The sequence below is a fragment of the Lepisma saccharinum genome, chromosome 11, assembly GCF_977018435.1.
Source record: "Lepisma saccharinum chromosome 11, izLepSacc3.1, whole genome shotgun sequence".
Lineage (NCBI taxonomy): Eukaryota > Metazoa > Arthropoda > Insecta > Zygentoma > Lepismatidae > Lepisma > Lepisma saccharinum.
Genome location: NC_139239.1, coordinates 44,637,263 through 44,654,930, shown reverse-complemented (window position 1 = coordinate 44,654,930; position 17,668 = coordinate 44,637,263). Strand labels below are relative to the sequence as shown.

The 17,668-nt window shown below is 35.3% G+C and overlaps 1 long non-coding RNA gene across 1 annotated transcript; it reads left to right on the top strand.

The window, feature by feature from the left end:
- The first annotated feature begins 4,800 nt into the window (after window positions 1–4,800).
- LOC145995221 (uncharacterized) lies at window positions 4,801–16,866 on the top strand. The gene is made up of 3 exons (XR_014442428.1): window positions 4,801–4,926; window positions 9,722–9,814; window positions 16,786–16,866. It is a non-coding gene; the product is annotated as an uncharacterized LOC145995221 (long non-coding RNA).
- The last annotated feature ends 802 nt before the right edge of the window (window positions 16,867–17,668 follow it).

Sequence of the window (17,668 nt, the reverse complement as noted above, 5' to 3'; positions counted from 1 at the left end):
TTTTGAATGTATGTAGTCTTGATATATATTATTTGAAATTGTAGGGATTGTCTTCCTGAAAACTCTACTTGGGTAGGCAGGAAAATGAATCTTCATGGGAGATATCATATTAAAGTAGTCTGTCATGAAGCATGGTGCATTAGGTAAACGAATAATATTAGCTTGAAATTTATTAATGTCCTTATAAGCATAATATAGTATAGGTAATCTGGATTTATATTTTGCTGTACGTCTGTTGAGCATCAAAGAGTCTAACAATTGAAGTTTTGGTATGATCGGAGATGTCGTGTTGGCAATTTTCTTAAGTAAAAATTTGCTCGCAAGATATTTAACTCTAAGTTTGTATGGTGGATCTCCCACTTCTACGAAAGTTGCTTGTTTTGGAGTTCCTTTCCAAAGGCCATAAATCCTGGATAAACTGCTATATTGGATAGAAGATAGCGTGTTAAAAGCCCAACTTAGATTATCATTGTACATAAAGGAACCATACTCTAGTCTTGAGTTTAGCATCTGTCTATGGATCTGATGTAATAATTTAGGATCAGCACCCCACTTTTTCTTAACTGTCAACATTTTTATTATGTTAAACACTTGAGATCCCTTACATTGTGCCAGTTCTACTTGTGACTTCCATTTAAGTTTTTCATCTAATATAAGTCCCAAAAATTTATGACTTCTTTGTTGACTAATAGTTTTTCCGTTTATATTTATTGATATGCATGAATGAGATCTCTTCTTATTAAAAACTATCACCGAAGACTTATCTGGATTTACTTCAATTCCATTGATATCACACCATGATGATAATTCATCCAGAGATTTTTGAATTTTTTGAGCCCCTTCTTGAATATTTTTACTACTAGTGTATATAACAATATCATCTGCATATTGTAATAGACGAGTGTGTTGAAGAATTTTTGAGCCTAAATCTGCCGTGTACATATTAAATAGCATGGGACTCAGCACTGCGCCTTGTGGTAGACCTTTATGTGTATAACGTGCGGTGGATAACTGTCCTCCATATCGAATGTACAACTTACGTGCCAATAATAATCCAAGAATACTTTTTATAAAATTACGTGGAACGTTCATTTTCTCCAATTTTTGTAACAGTATCTTTGGAAGGACAGAATCATAGGCGCTACTTAGATCGAGAAAAGCTACGATACAAAATTCCCGCCGTATGAAAGATAGCCATATATCTAAAATTAGTGTCGCTAATACGTCTACTGTTCCAGTTCCTTTCCTAAATCCCATCTGATGTTTCGGTAATTTCTGATTATATTCGACCCACCATGTGAGTCTGTTCAGTATTAAATGTTCATATAATTTAGCAAGGCATGATGACATTGCAATTGGTCTATAGTTCGTATGTATTCCTGATTGTTTACCTGGTTTTAATATGGGTATTATCACCACTTCTTTCCACTGTGATGGAATTTCTCCACTATTCCATATTGAATTGTATGTATTTAGTAAAATTTCATATCCATTCAAAGGCCAGTGTTGAATACATTCGTATGTAATACCATCTAAACCCGGAGACGTTTTCTTTCGTTTATGAAGAACATATTCTAATTCATCCATAGTGAATAGCGATTCTAACGTGGATGTTTCTGGATATTTCATAGAGTTCAACAATTGAGAAAGATTAGTTTCAACCGTATCTGGTGTCAACTTGCGGTGAAATTCTTTTATCCAGGCTGAATTGATATCTCCTCCAAAATAATGACAAGTATTATTATTGGACATACTTCTTATTATTTTCCAAGTCACTGAAATAGAAGAATCTTTAGTTAATGTAGAACAAAATGACTTCCAAAAGTATGATTTTGATTTCTTTAGGAACCTCTGAGTTTTTGCTGCAATTTCTTTATATCTAATAAAATGATTGATGGTAGGATTCTCCTTATAATTTATGTATGCTTTTTGTCGTTCGTTTACCCATTTCTGGCAATCCGTTGTCCACCACGGAGTCACTTTTCTTCTAGATCCAAAATTAGATACTGTTGCATTTATTTGTTCTTATCGAATGAGAGACACCAATGTGTCATACGATACTTCTTGTTTCAACAATTCATTCTTTATTGCATTGTTTACATTTCCGGAGAATTTCTGCCATTCAACCCTTCTTGTAATATATTGACTATTGTTTTGTTCAGAGCGCATAATAAACCTCGTTATATTTTTTTTATGTTGAAAGGTTATCATAATTGGCACGTGATTACTGTTGTAACACTTGTCTAATACACTCCAATGGATTTTTGAAGCGATATCATTTGAGGTAATAGTTATGTCTGGAGCACTCGGCTGTTCATTAGGTCTTGAGATTATGTAGGTGTTCCGTCGTTGAGTAATACAGCTGAGGAATCTTGCAAGAAATTATACAAATCTTTACCTGATCGATCAGTAAGAGAACAGCCCCACATAGGGTGGTGTGCATTAATGTCCCCTGCCAGCACAAATGAAGTGTTTGGTGGAAGCTGCCCAACGATATTCTGCCACACTGTAACAGGGAGGTGCACTGTGGGAGGGCAGTAAATTGATACATAAGACGTATCAGCAATCCGAACACCTGTAATCTGAATTTGACTGTTTATATTTTGAAACAAAATAATGTCATACTGTATATTTCTTTTAACACCTATAGCTGAACCACCGTATCCATCTAAACGATCATCTCTTATCCAATTGTAACCTTTAAACTTCAATGTTGAGTCAGTTTTCAACCACGTTTCTTGTATAAGAAGGACATCTGCAGAAAAATAAGATAAAATATGTTGTAAATTATGTCTATTAGGAATTAAACTTCGTATATTCCATTGTAATATTTTCAAGACTTTGTCTGGCATGCTGGTTGTTGAAATAAGTATTGCAAAATACTTGTAGCAATGCAAGTCCAGTCCTGGTTAACGTTCAATGTCGAAGTCCCTGCTAGGCTACATAATTGTTCTATAAACAACGAAAAATTATTTAGGAATTTTGTAGAATTTTGTTCTTGTGCCCGATTTGGCTGGATAGCTTGAGCCGCCTCTGCAAGAACAAATAATCTATTTTGTTGGCATGTTGTCGACAAATCCGGAGCATTGTCTTTTCGAGATCCTGACAAAGAATAATCAGGGTTTGTCATTATCTTCTTAAATTCATTTTGTCCAAATGGTTTCAATGTTTGAGAAGGTTTCTGGCGTTTTCCTTGAGAAGACTCAGTCTCTTCCAAATATTTTCCAGCTTTCTTTGAACTGTACAATGGCCTTTTATTAGATACACTGTATTGATCTTGTATTATATTATTATGATATGAGGTGCTACTCGAATTGTTAGATATCGAAGCATATGTAAATGGCATTACTGTTTTTTCTATTTCCTGAACATGGCCAGTAGATATCTGTTCATATCCATACATATAGTTAATTTTGGGGACTTTCTTCATAGCTTCGTTAAACGTAACATTCTGAACTGTCATTATTTTGATTATTTCCTTTTGACGTTGTTTTTCAGGACAGTTTTTGTCAATTGCAGTGTGCTCCTGATTACAATGGAAACACTTGATCTTATTTGTGCAAGAGGACGATTCGTGATTCTCACCACAGCGTTTGCATTTTAATTTACTTTTGCAATTAGCCCTGAAGTGCCCATAATAAAAACAATTAGTGCACTGTTTAATCAAGGGAATGTACCTATCAATATCAAACTTTTTGTAAAACAGTGTGACATATTGTGGTAAGGATTGCGAGTCGAATGTTACAATTACCGTTCGAGTTGGAACAGCAACGCGAGTATCCTCCTCGTACTTATACTTCACAATGCGTTTTACCTTTATTACTTTGGCTGTTGATGAATTTATATTTTGCAAAATTTCATCTTCACTTATTGACTGATGTATATCTTTCATAATTCCCATTCTTCGTATTCGGTGTGATGGAACAAAACCTTCCCAATTATTCTGTAACAGTAATGGATTCGAAAGGAAATCATTTGCATAATTAGATGACGTAAAGGTAAGTCTAGCTAGATTTTTCCCAAGGCTATCTATCTCTTTCAAACCTCTAATATTTTCTTTGCTGACTATTTGGCCTAATTTTAAAATGTGAAGTTGACCAATGTTTCCTTTGCCATTTCTACCTGAGGCATCCTGATGTTTAGATTTCACAAATATTTCATACGGACCTAAATGATTACTTCTGTACTTCAATACCTGTTGCCCATAAACTTTTTTGGAACTTGATTTACTAATTTGTTGCGTGTAATCTATATTATTACACTGAGAATTCAACTTATTAACTTCTTCTACAGAAGTTATGATTTCCACGTTGCTGGAAAGTTCCATGGCACTAATGTCCGTGTCCATGTTGGTTCTTCTTCTTCTTCTTCTTTTTCTGACCCTATCAACTGGCAGTCGATTTTAGTCATCTTCCTGAGTTTTTTTTTTTTTTTTTTTTTTTTATGTATTTAGTTCGCTATTCACTTATATTTCACAAGAATGAAAAAAAAAAACATCTATTGATATTTATTTATACTGTTTGTGAGATCGTCAAATTACATCTTCTTGCATATCCATAAAGAAGCCATATGGTAGGAGGAGTAGGGTCCGTGAGCAGGGCAGTAAGAGAAGTCCATGTTGGATTCGGTAGTGATTGCTGCCACACCAGTTTTAAGCCATCCGATTGGTTGACGCGAACTCGTTGTTCATTGGTGGACACATTAATGACGTTCTGCTTTGCATTAATGACGTACTGCCTTGCTGGAAGCGTAAATGAATCTTTGAACTTCACTGTGTTTTGTTTGAGCCGGTAACAAGCAACAAGAAAGAAGTCGTTTTATAGGAATTGGAGCTCCACGTTGTTTAGAGAAGAGGAATTTACACGAAGAATCAACGATCCTTCAGGAAAAAAATAACATAAAATTCTTGCTGGACCTAAAACATAAGTGAGTAATACTATTCTTTTTTGCATTATATCAAAGTTTTATTTACTTTGCAGGTCCTCGAATATAAGTGAGTAATACTATTACTATTTTTGTATAATATGAACGTTTTATTTTCTAGTGTACATTGCAGTGCGGATATACTATTCCATCTATCCTAATCTGTTTGACTTATTCACTCACGCGTTTTCGAAGGGTAATTATATTTGGTAAGAATTTACAATATAGAGATATTCTGTAATTACTTTACTAGTTGTTATATTCACTAAATATGCAGTCGTACTTACGTATATGCACATAATATTTGGGGTAGCGTGTTTGGTAAATTTCTCGTATCGGACAAACGGCTGAAATTTGCTAGTTCATTTAATTTGAATATTCGTACTTACGTATTCTGCATTGAGAAACATTGCTGAAGGTGGCATTTCGCTTATTTCACGGAAATAAGCTCTATTTGCGACATATCGAGTAAGTTTTCTTCGTTTCTTTTTGCCTTCGGTAACACGCAAAATGGCGGTCACAGTTTCACTACCGTACTCGGCATGCAGTGTTTCCACCCCACTGCACCCAAAAATACCTACGTAGCCCCACAAACCATTGACGCATAGCCCCACGAACCATTCATACATAGCCCCACGAACCATTTCCGGTAAGGTTAGGTTAGGTAGGGTCACATAGGTTACAATAGTGAAAAATTGGTTTCGAAAAAAATATGCGTAGCCCCACACACCATTCTCGCATAGCCCCACGAACCATTGACGCATAGCCCCACGAACCATTGACACATAGCCCCACGAACCATTGACACATAGCCCCACAAACCATTTGCGGAAACGTACCTTTTTCAGTTACAAAAACACGTGTTTGGAAACACTGACCGGGATTACGTCATCAGACACAGACTACATCCACCTGGAAGTATATGGATGCAAGAGCTTTCGTGCATCGGTCACACATTTATATCGAAAAATAGATGATTTACCGGCAAAATTCAATGAACGATGCAAGAAAACACTTCCCCGAACTTCCACAAGTCTAAAGAAACTGCATTCGGTAAGTAATTTCTCCTGTAAATTTGAAGAAATCCGTTTGTCCGATACGAGAAATTTACCGCGTGTTTAAATTGCACATTGAGTTGTATAACTTGTAAAACAACGTTGTTAATTATCGCGAATATTCCCCATAAACAAACATAGCAACCATGTTTGATGATGTGAATAAATGCACCGTTTCTGCCTGTCTCAAATAATAATGGTAACAGTTTCATACATCGGAGACACATTTCTTCATTTTTACAGAAGAAACTACTTACGGAAATGAGTTTCTCTAAGGTTTCCAACGTTAGTCGAGGTATTTTCTTTCATCGTGGTATCTATTTGACCGGGAAATCATGTCAGTGTTTCCAACCTCTTTTTTTTAACTATGCTTGCCTAACCTAACCTAACCTTATTGGAATGGTTTGTGGGACTATCTGTCAGCTACCCGTGCATAATGTACAATTTGCACACGTGACGAATGCGATAGTAGGAATTTTTCGGTGAAGAAGGTTGGAAACACTGATATTCGAAAACAAAAGAAGCAATTTTCGCAAAGTAAGTGATATCAAAATATTATGTGCGTTCGGTAGCACTTAGAAAAATGCATTATTTTAGTAGAAAAAGTGTTGTATTTTCGTGTAAAAAGCATAATGGCACCTTGAACTATGTTCCGCAATACACAATTGGCAAGTACGAACCATGCGAAACACAAAATATCCGATTTTAATGTGTCTCCGATCTATGAAACTCGTACCCACTTTTGTATGAAATAGGTGATAATTAATTTCTTTCCATATATCCAGCACTGTATACTTGCACAAACGTAAATTGTTGTGGTGGGTAACAGTGACACAAGTACAACCTTTCCTGCGGACACATAAACGCAAACGGAATATCACCTGTGGGACTGTGGAGGGCAGAAGGAGATAAGAAGCTACTGAGAGTATGACCCACTTACCTCGAACCCTAGACCACTTATGGGTTAACACACTGCCTCGTATTTTTTCCACAAGTATTTTCACCAGGAAAATTAAGTAATAACCTGAATCATTGTCTTTCATCTTATTTTATTATATTCATTGGCAGTGTTGATGAACTTGTTGCTAAGAATTTATTTGAAATTAAAAATGGGTGTGACTACTACTGTCACCAAGTAGTGAGAATAGCAGAAAGTGCTGAAGATCAGGAATTACATGATTAGGTGTTTGGAAGTATTTACCGAAATAATTTTAATGCTAATAGCCATAAACCTAACCTGCCTAACCTAGCAATGAAAGCATTAAGAACATCATACCCTTTCATACTTTTGTCATGTGACATATTAGCAGCACCAGTCCACATGAGAACACCTTGCGGTAATTTTCCAACTCCATGGCATGCAGAAAAAAGTACTTGTCACCTGCACGAAAAATAAATACACACTGCCGTAAACTTCACACACATCAATAACTAAAGAATACACACATACGTGCAGCAGGCTAGGCCAGGTTGCAGATCATACACATGCAGCTTAAAATCTGGTGAAAATAGGTCAAGAGCTAGCTAGCTTTTACCACCTGGTGAAAATACCAAAAACACCTGAAAAATATTTTTATTTTGCTGTAATTGATATGCACCTTTCAAATCATGGTATAATAATGAAGAGTAATGGCACAGAGAAATTAAATTTATAAATTTAGTTTCTCTGTGGTAATAGTTCGATTATGTCCATTCATCAAATCATCACTCATCCCCATCTTCACAAGTGACACAATAAGTGAAGTAAAATAAAGCAAATCAACTGGACCTAATGAACCTCTCAAGATCCTGAAACACTATCAGGTTTTATTTTTAGGCATAATTTTTACCATCAGATCTAATAGTTTTATGTTTTTAGATATTTTATGTTTGCAAATTAATTTGATTTCATGGGGTTTGTAATTTTTAACTGTTTATTTCATATTGTGGATTAAGCTTGATGACAGTTGCAATTACATGTATATTTGGACTTCGTATGTGTTGGTGTTTCATGAAAATATAGTGGTGAAACTATTATTTGTGTTTGCCTACCTTAAGCCTTACTTATTGAAAATACAGTGGAACACACCTTAAACTGAATCAGAAGGGACCAGTATATTTATGTATAAAAACTGAGATTACATTAAATAAGTGCTGTACTCCCATACAGAATTTTTCGCGTATGCTAACATTGCACTGAATAGGACACAACAAATTTCTTACCAGTAGCGAAACAGGATTTTCTGAACACATTTTAGATTCTTGGCTGCTTGACTTTCTGCAAATGCTTTTAGCCTGAGAAACCACACTAAGCATATCCGAATCATTCTGCTGTAAGGCAAATTAATGCTGTTCAATAATGGTCTATTTTTGCAAAACATGTCCATCCAGTCTTACCCATTTTTTGAGTGGCATTTTTAGCATATTACTGTAACATGGGACCCAGTATGTGGTGATTTTTTTCCCTCTGGCAGAGACAAACCACTCTCACACTATTTCATTATGTTTGTCTTTTTTTCTTAGGTTTTATTTTTAATTTTCCATTACACAGTTTTCTCACAGCTTCATAATGTAAGTTTTTTTCTGTACAGTATTGTAAACTTAAGTTTTTATCTGCTTAACAGACAATTTGCTTCGCTAGATTCTGTAGCTATGATAACAACTGCAAGACTAAACTAGCTATGCAGAAAGTGTAGGCCTCGACTCGTCCATGAGTAAAATTTCTGGGAGGAGGAAATAAGTTTATTTAAACACAGCTGGGTGCTCAATATAGAAATGTTCAGCATTATTTTCTGTGAATTGTGTGTGCAACTTCAATAATTTCTACTAAACTTTTAATTAATCATTAATATAATTCAAAACTGTCTCATGGGGGATTTTTAGAGTTAATGTCAGTCTCACTGAAGGAGAGTTTGTCTTGGTTGTTATTGTTGAGAGAAAAATTAGTTAAAGCTTTGATTGCTTGTTTCTATGTTCCTTCAAATTTTATTTTGTCCCATATCTAGTCCACTTGTCAGAAGCAATGGTATAACAATTAACTGATTCAGGTAAATGCTTTGAAATAGTGATCTGTTGCCTTATATGGCAGTTTGATTGATTGATTTGGTGTTTTAAGTCCACTTTAAGTACAGTAAGGCTAATCGGGACTTGACCTACAGTTTAAAGTGGGATCCGAACCACTATGTGCCTCCACCGGGTATCGAACCTTTTGATTACAAAGCGACGACGCTACCACTGTGCCATCGGGAAGGCCCTATATGCAGTTCAGAAAATAAATTTTATATAAACTAATGTGCTTATCTTTTTCAATTATGTAGAATTTGCTTTGAGTATTTATTCTTCTAGACACTATATGAACCATTGTCAGTTTGTGAATTTACAATGGCTGTAAGTACAAGGTTCTACTTTATAGAAATGAGGATTTTTTTTATTGTGCAATGAGATGTATGTAGTTGCTATTGCAAATTATGTCATGTGAAGAAATTTTTCTAAATCCCAATAAAGCAATAAATTACATAATATTTTCCAGAATTTTACAATTTTCTGCATTATGAGTTTTTCTTCATAAAATGCTGTTAGTGTGTAATCCAGCATATAATTTGTATGTAGGAATAATTTTTACTGTGATTGTTAAATTTACATCTTTTGTTTATTACACATACAAAGTTTGCCAAGATGGATGAAAATTGTCATACAAATGTGTATGTCTTACCACTTGAATAAATCTATGTCAACAATGCTTATGCAAATTTCATAATTTACAGGTGTTCTTCCGCATGCAGTAGACAACTTTAAGTTGGAATATGGTATTTCCATCTTCACAGGACATTACCTTATGTCAAGAATAAACTCATATGGTAAGTCTCAACATTCATAGTTTGAATTTTATATATTTTATTGAATTTTCTGCTCTTCGTATTCAGATCACTTTGCACAACTTCCATAGTAGTTGCATGTGTGACCAAAAGTCAACAGTATTCCATATTTTACTCCATATATACCTTTTGGGTCCATCCGGAAATCCTGCACCCTCGATTTCGGTAGTGATTTTTTTTTTTTTTAGCAAGATTGTGTGTTGCATATTGTTGAAAAGAAAATTCTGTAGCGTGGAAACAAATATTTACGAGTGTAAAGCTGTTTAAAGTTGCGAGGTGGAAGTCTACTTGCAGCCATGTTAGTTTCGTAGCAGCCACCCACACCCGTATCGATGGATATATAAAACAGTCGCTTTTTCAGGCCTAAACCATAAAAATTGGCCACAGATTCCAGGCTCCGCCCCTGGGGTGATAGACCTACCACCCCCTACTACTTCCGCAGCCCCACCTTTTTCTATAGAGTCTCTTTAAAGGCGTGTTAGAACCTGCCCAACACTATTTTTCGACAATTCACTCAAGGTACCAAAAAATTAAATATCGCGAATTATCCCATTCCACAAGTCAGTCATAGGAAGAAAAAGATATGTGACTGAATCCATGATGGAAGCCCTGAAAACCGTAATGACGTTACGTAGGTAAGGAATTTTAATATTTAAAAAATGTAAGTTTCGTAGCACGTAGACCTCTGAAAATTTCCTTCCGCGCTAGTTAAAAACACTGTTTCTTAAGAAACTTCATTTTGGACAAAAAGATTAGAAATGTAGTAGAATTCGAGGGTGGAAGATTTCCGGATGGAGACTACCCTTTTACCAGTGTCACCAATCTAAACAACTATAGCTAAGTAATAAGTATTGCTGAGCCAATCCCAATGCTAATGTATCGGTATCAACTGATACCAGTGGTATCGGTATCATAAAGTATTTTATTCACTAATACTGGCCGATACTTTTCCAACATTTGGTCTTGCATGGTTTTCTGCAAGAATGTCATGTAACTTACTTACTTACTCCATGGCGCTACAGCCCATGCAGGGCCTTGGCCTCCTTCACGACGAGCCTCCAGTCGTCTCGATCCATCGCCTTCCTCCTCCATCTCCGGACTCCCAGTCTTCTCAGGTCTCCCTCTACATCATCGAGCCATCTTTTTCTAGGTCTTTCTTCTTCTTCCACCTGGTCCTCCTGTTAACACCTTCTTTGGCACTCTACAATCTTCCATTCGCCATACATGTCCCAGCCATCTAATTCGTCCACACTTGATCTCTGTTACAATATCTGAATTATTATATAGTTCTTGTATTTCCACGTTTGTTCTCATCCTCCAAAACTCCTCCTCTCTCACCGGCCCAAAAATTCTTCTCAACATCTTCCGCTCCCATCTTCTTAGTAACTCTTCGTCCTTTTCCACTAACGTCCAAGTTTCTGACCCATATGTCACTACTGGGCGTACAATTGTTTTGTATATATTAATCTTGTTTTTTCTGCTTATGTCTTTGGAGGAGAAGACTTTCTTGAGTCCTAGTGCACATCTATTGCCTGCAACTATTCTTGCCTTAATTTTCTCAGATACATTGTTTGTTTTGTTTATTATCGATCCTAGGTACTTAAAGTTATCACATTTTTCAAATTCTTTGTCTCCTACCTTTTTCGTTCTTTCATTAGCTGTGGACTCTTTTCTTGATGCAAGCATGTATTTAGTCTTTTGTACATTGATTTGTAATCCTATATTCTCTGCATTCTCTTCTAGTTTTTTAAATTCGTTGTTTAGTTCTGTTTTGTTTCGTGATATAAGATCAATATCATCTGCATAAGCTAGACACTGACTCATCCTGTTAAAGATTGTACCTCCTGGATTTATACTTAAATGTCTAATTGCCTTTTCCAATGCTATATTAAATAACAGGGTTGACATGACATCTCCTTGTCTTACTCCTCTCTCTATTTGGAATTCTCTTGAGAGTTCTCCTTCAATCTTTACTTTACTTGTTGTATTACTTAATGTCATTCCTGTTAATTTAACTAATTTCATTGGTATTTTCATTTCTTTCATGATTTTTAGGAGTCTGTTTCTTTTGACGCTGTCATATGCCTGTCTGAAGTCTATGAAAAGATGATGTAGGTCTATATTGTATTCATAGCATTTTTCCATTATCATTCTAATTGAATAAATTTGATCTGTAGTTGACCTATTTCTCCTAAAACCACATTGATATTCTCCAATCATCTTTTCAGCTAGTGGTGTGAGTCTCCTGACTAGTATCTTAGCAAATGCTTTATATGCCATATTGAGGAGTGTGATACCTCTGAAATTTTCACATACTGCTTTATCTTTACTTTTATGTATTGGACATATAATTCCTCTTCCCCATTGTTGTGGCATTCTTTCTTCTTCCCATATTTGTTTGTATAGTTCTTCTAATTTATCCACTATAATGTTCCCTCCTGCCTTCAATAGTTCTGCATTTATATTATCGTCACCTGGGGCTTTATTGTTTGCTAGTTCTCTGATTGCTGCTTTAACCTCTTGCCTTGAAGGGGGCTTAATCAAATCTTTATTAGTCTCTTCCATTTCCATATCAGATTCATCTTCCTCTTCCATCCTCAAGGTTCTTTTTTCCACTCTATCTCCTATATCCTCATTCTCCTTCTCTTGTTCATTCTTATCTCCATTCAAAAGTTCACTAAAATACTCTGCCCATCTATTCAAAATACCTTCCTTATATCCTTATATCCTTCAAAATACCTTCCTTATACACTTATGGCATTATCTAATTATCTTGAAAATTATGCAAATTATGAACTTTACTGCACCAATAATCTGTGTGGAAACTGTGATTACTTGAAAGCCTGATGTAATTTTTCAATAATTTTAGACAAAACTCTGATAAATTGGTGCTTGTAATTGGAGTTGAGAACTAAACCCACTAATATTGATCAACATTTTGAACAGCCTTTAATTGCTACAATTTTAAAGCATTGGTATCTTGGGAATCAGTAAGAGCTTTGGCATAGATGTGGATATCTAGGAATTGTAGCTTTCCTGGCGACGTGATTCAAACAAGTGTTCTTGGATTACCCTACACTGGCCTCCATTTCTATATTCCCTGATGATGAGAGCAATGGATACGCTTGAAACGTTGGAAGCCAACATCAGCTTAACCTAGCTGGTAACCCGAGAACTTTTGTTTGGATGCGGATATCTGTTCAAAGTGGTATTGGCTCAGCTCTATTAGTCATACTCATGTGAAAAATTGTGAAAAGTTTGTGTCGCATTGGTTTTCAATGTCAAATTGTAGATACATGACTACTGGTAAGTGGAAGAGATGGAGGTGTTGATCTCACTCCAAATAGATCTTTTCAGGAGATCAATTAAACAAAACCTAAAAATTCATTTTTGGAGTTAAATGTTCCTCTGGCTATCATGAAACAATTTCTGGTCACTTCTAACAAAACAAAGTTCATGTGCAAATGTTACTACAGCTAGAATAAATGCATTGCACGACAAAGACAGCAATACTGAGAAACTCATACGAATCAGTTTCATTGTAAATAATTTGCTGTTCATTGAAATCCTTGAGCCATGAGATAAAATGATGTACCTAATTTGTTCTCATATTTTCTAGTGCAAAGCAGATGAATATAGCTTCCCTAAGTGCCCTCATTACCTGTTTGAACTATTCCAATGATTCTTTTGACACAAATGATACTGAATTCTATTACTCCCCAGTCAACCCTCACACAATAAATTTTATGACTAAGATAGTGTTTCAAAGCCTCAGCTGCTTCCGCATATTTCAAGAATTGGATTTCATCTCTTCATATATGTATCCCATATATAGTATTAACAAAGGTGAAGATCTGTTATTAGTAGTGTTGTTTGGTTAATTATTCCTGTGGCTATATGCAGTATTTGTTTTTCTTGTGTTTCTTTATCCTGTCTTCCTTTTCTTGCTTCCTTCTGTTATTTCTGGAAGTCTTTATGTTTAATGAAATTGATGTCTTCCTTCCATATTTGCTGCAAGCTGTATTTCTATATGGCTCTAAATTCTCTGTTAAAGCTACCTGCAAGGATATTAAAAATAATGAAAGATCTCTCCGACTTGTTTCTTTGTAGCGGGCAGTTTAAAGTAAAGATCTAAAATTCCCGACAATGTAAAAGTAGAATGAAGGACTTTCGCTTGGATGGTGATAGTGGTTTCAACAGTGAAGCCGAATTTGGGTATTTTGAAGAATTTGTAAAAGATCTCAAAGCATGGTGTGATGGCAATTTCCAACCAATGTCGTCCACCTTTCATGTGTGAAAAATATGTCAAAAGTGCTCTGATATTTCATTTGTTGAGTCACTTATCAAGTAAATATGGAAGGATTTCCTCTCTATGCAGTTTTATGTGAGGATGGGCAAAGTAATGGCAGGCCATTTAGATTCTTTTTTGTATAAAATTAAATGAGATTCAGTTTGTGTTGAAGAGGGCTTTCTCAACATTTGTAGAAGCTAATCCCTTTCTGTTATTGTAGACAAAGATTTAAATGGAATTTATATTTTCATATTGAATCCATATCCATTAAGCTTACATTTAATCAATGTACATTCTTATATTACATTTTTGTATTGTAATAATCACCCAGACAAGGATGTAGGCCCTCAAGACCGAAACATGCCCGCTCTACTAGAGATGTTTTTATTATTGTGCATAAGTATTTCCAAAAGTATTATTGCTGGACCCTGTGGCCGAGTGGTTAGCACTTCGCGCTGCAACGCCAAGGGTCCTGGGTTCGAATCCCACTCGGGCTTTGTTGTTTTTGAATATCAATTTCATCACTCATCCACATCTTCGCAAATTAGCCAATAGGCACAAAACGCGAAGTAAAATAAACTAAATCAATCAATCAAAAGTATTACTTTCATTTTAGTGTATTTCTTGCCATGATGATGATATTGCATTTTTATGTTCAGGTTTTAGTGTGACTTGCAGCATGCCAGTGAAGCAGCGTGTACAGTTGGCAACACTGCCTCAAGACTCTCATTCGGCTGCAGTCAAACATTCAACTAAGACGTGCATGTGTGTTGCGCGAACACAATTTAGTTGTATTTGTTATTGTGTGTATACAATCATGTGTATTCGTCAAATATAAGGATTCACAAGAAATAACGTCTACTGCATTCATACAATATCAGTATGGTGAAGCAGTTACGGTAATCGCAAACATATGCTGTTCTTGATTTCACCATACCTCCTGTATTGTTTCTTTCCCTCTGCTGTATATTTCACTCTAAAGACAAGTAACTCAAGCTCTGAATCCAAGGTCAACAAAATTATTTGTACATACTGATTCATGGAATAGATAACACTGGGGAACAAAAAAAAGATTTTATTTTGCGGCATAAAGTTTAATAACAGTTTCAGCACACAAAACAGCTGTGATTGCCAATTGTATGATTGGTTCAGTTGAATTGACTCCAGTTATAAAAATAAACACCATGGAAAATATAGGAGGTAAAATTACTCTAGGCTTTTCTCGGTAATATCAAAATTTGATAATGGGCTGAAATTCCCATAATAAACATATTTATTTATTTGTAAATTGTTGCTAGGCAACTTATGAAGCATTGCTAGGCAATATATCGGACACTCAACAAACCTTAAGGAAGAATACTAAAACATAAAAATGGTTTTAGAAAAAAATTGAATATGCTGAACATAAGTGGCTCGTGTGTGTGCATTTGAAGATGGTAATATTTTTACTAGGACAACAAAGTGGGTACACAAAGTATCCCTGTTTCCTATGTTTGTGGGATAGTCGTGCTAGAGAAAAGCATTGGACGATAAAAGTTTGGCCCCCAAGGGAAAATATTAGTGGGAAAAGCTAATATAATTCATGAACCGCTGATAGATAGGGACAAAATCATCCTTCCGCCACTGCATATTAAACTTGGGTTGATAAAACAGTTTGTCAAGGCCTTAGATACAAGTGGTGATTGTTTCAAATATATATGCCACACTTTTCCAGGACTAAGTATTGAAAAATTGAAGGCAGGAATCTTTGACGGACCACCACAAATTCGTACACTCATGAATGATGCCAATTTTACAACTTACATGTCTTACATCGAATCTGAGGCCTGACTGAGCTTTGTGTCCGTCGTCAAAAACTTTTTGGGGAATCGCAGAGCAGAAGTGTACCCCGATATAGTTGGAAATATGTTGAAAAATTTTTAGAAATTGGGAGCTAATATGAGTGTGAAGATACATTTTCTACATAGCCACATTGACAGATTCCCTGAGAACCTTGGTGATTTTAGTGAAGAACAGGGGGAAAGGTTCCATCAGGATATAAGGATAATGGAAGAAAGGTACCAGGGACGGTGGGATCGCCACGTGATGGCCGACTACTGTTGGAGCTTACAGAGGGATTGTCCTCAAAAGCAATACAGCAGGAAATCGTATAGAAAACGTTTCACATAGTTCGTTACTTCATTGTGTACATATTTTTTTTAATTATTATGGTCATAGGCCTATATAAATTTATTTTTATAATAATGATTGTAATCACGAAAAGAAATATTAAATTGTTGTTGGAAGTTCATTTACATGTATGTCTTATGTTTCCGCCATTTTGGTTTAGTTGCATTTATTTCATAAATTAGAGCCAATTCAGGAAATATATTATTATATCATTATTCAGAAGCATGAAATTGATCTAAATTAGCTCTCAAACACTGTGCCGCAATTTCACTGTTCCCCAGTGTAATATACTGTATAAAACCTTCAAGTGTCTATGTTTGTACAGTCATGGACACTTCTGGGTTGTAACGATTCCATTGAAAGTTAATGGAATTGTTATAACCCAGAAGTGTCCGTGGCTGTACATGCCATAAGTTGATGTGTTCTAAGAAAAAATACATATAATGTATTTATGTGGTTTGGATTTTAAAGTATTTTAAATTTTTCATTTCAGTATTGGTTCATGAAGAATTGCACTCACACCAAACCATACTCCTGGTACAACTCGACAAAGATATCTTTGGAAGAGGAATACATTTTTATCATGTTATAAAATTGCTTGTATTTTTTTTTTTTTAAATTGTAATAAATGTTAATATTTCTTAATTTAAAGGATTTGTTTGATTGTTCTTAAGAGCAGAATGACATGTATAAGTGCAGACCTGGAATCCCTAAGGAAATGTACACGTGAGGTACTCAGGTATCTTCTCCTAAGAGACACCTTTGTGTTCCACAAACTTGGTGGTGGTGTTAATCTTATTAATATTGTTTATTTATAAACCTTATTCAGTTGATATTCATATTCACATACTTTGAGAGATGAAACCTATAGCACCTACTGTATGCTTGAAACAAACTTGTTTTTAAGAAGAAAATAAATGTCATACAGCATGAAAGTAAGTTGTTGAAATAATTCCATTCAATATTGTATCGTCTCATTTGCTTGCCATTACAGTTTCTCACAAATGAATGAGTAAATGAATATTTAATCTAAAAGTGGTTATCAGAGCTCGGGGAATCATTTTGTGGTTAAGATATAAGTGGTGTTGTGATCTACAGTGTGTTGCAATATACATGTTTCTGGACTAATCAGATTTCTGAATGCAATGTAACATACAAGGGCTACTATGTATTGGGCAAAGAATTGAAGCTGATTTTTCATGTGAATGACATGGAATTTTAAGTTAGTTGTCAACTACTGGATCTAATGAACCACTTAGGGCCCTTTGTAATTGATACCAGGGTGAGGAACGTGAGAGAAAGACTGACATCATCAATTCTTTCTCATTCAATATGAAACAAATCGTAGGTCATTGGTATTACCAATAGTCCAAAAT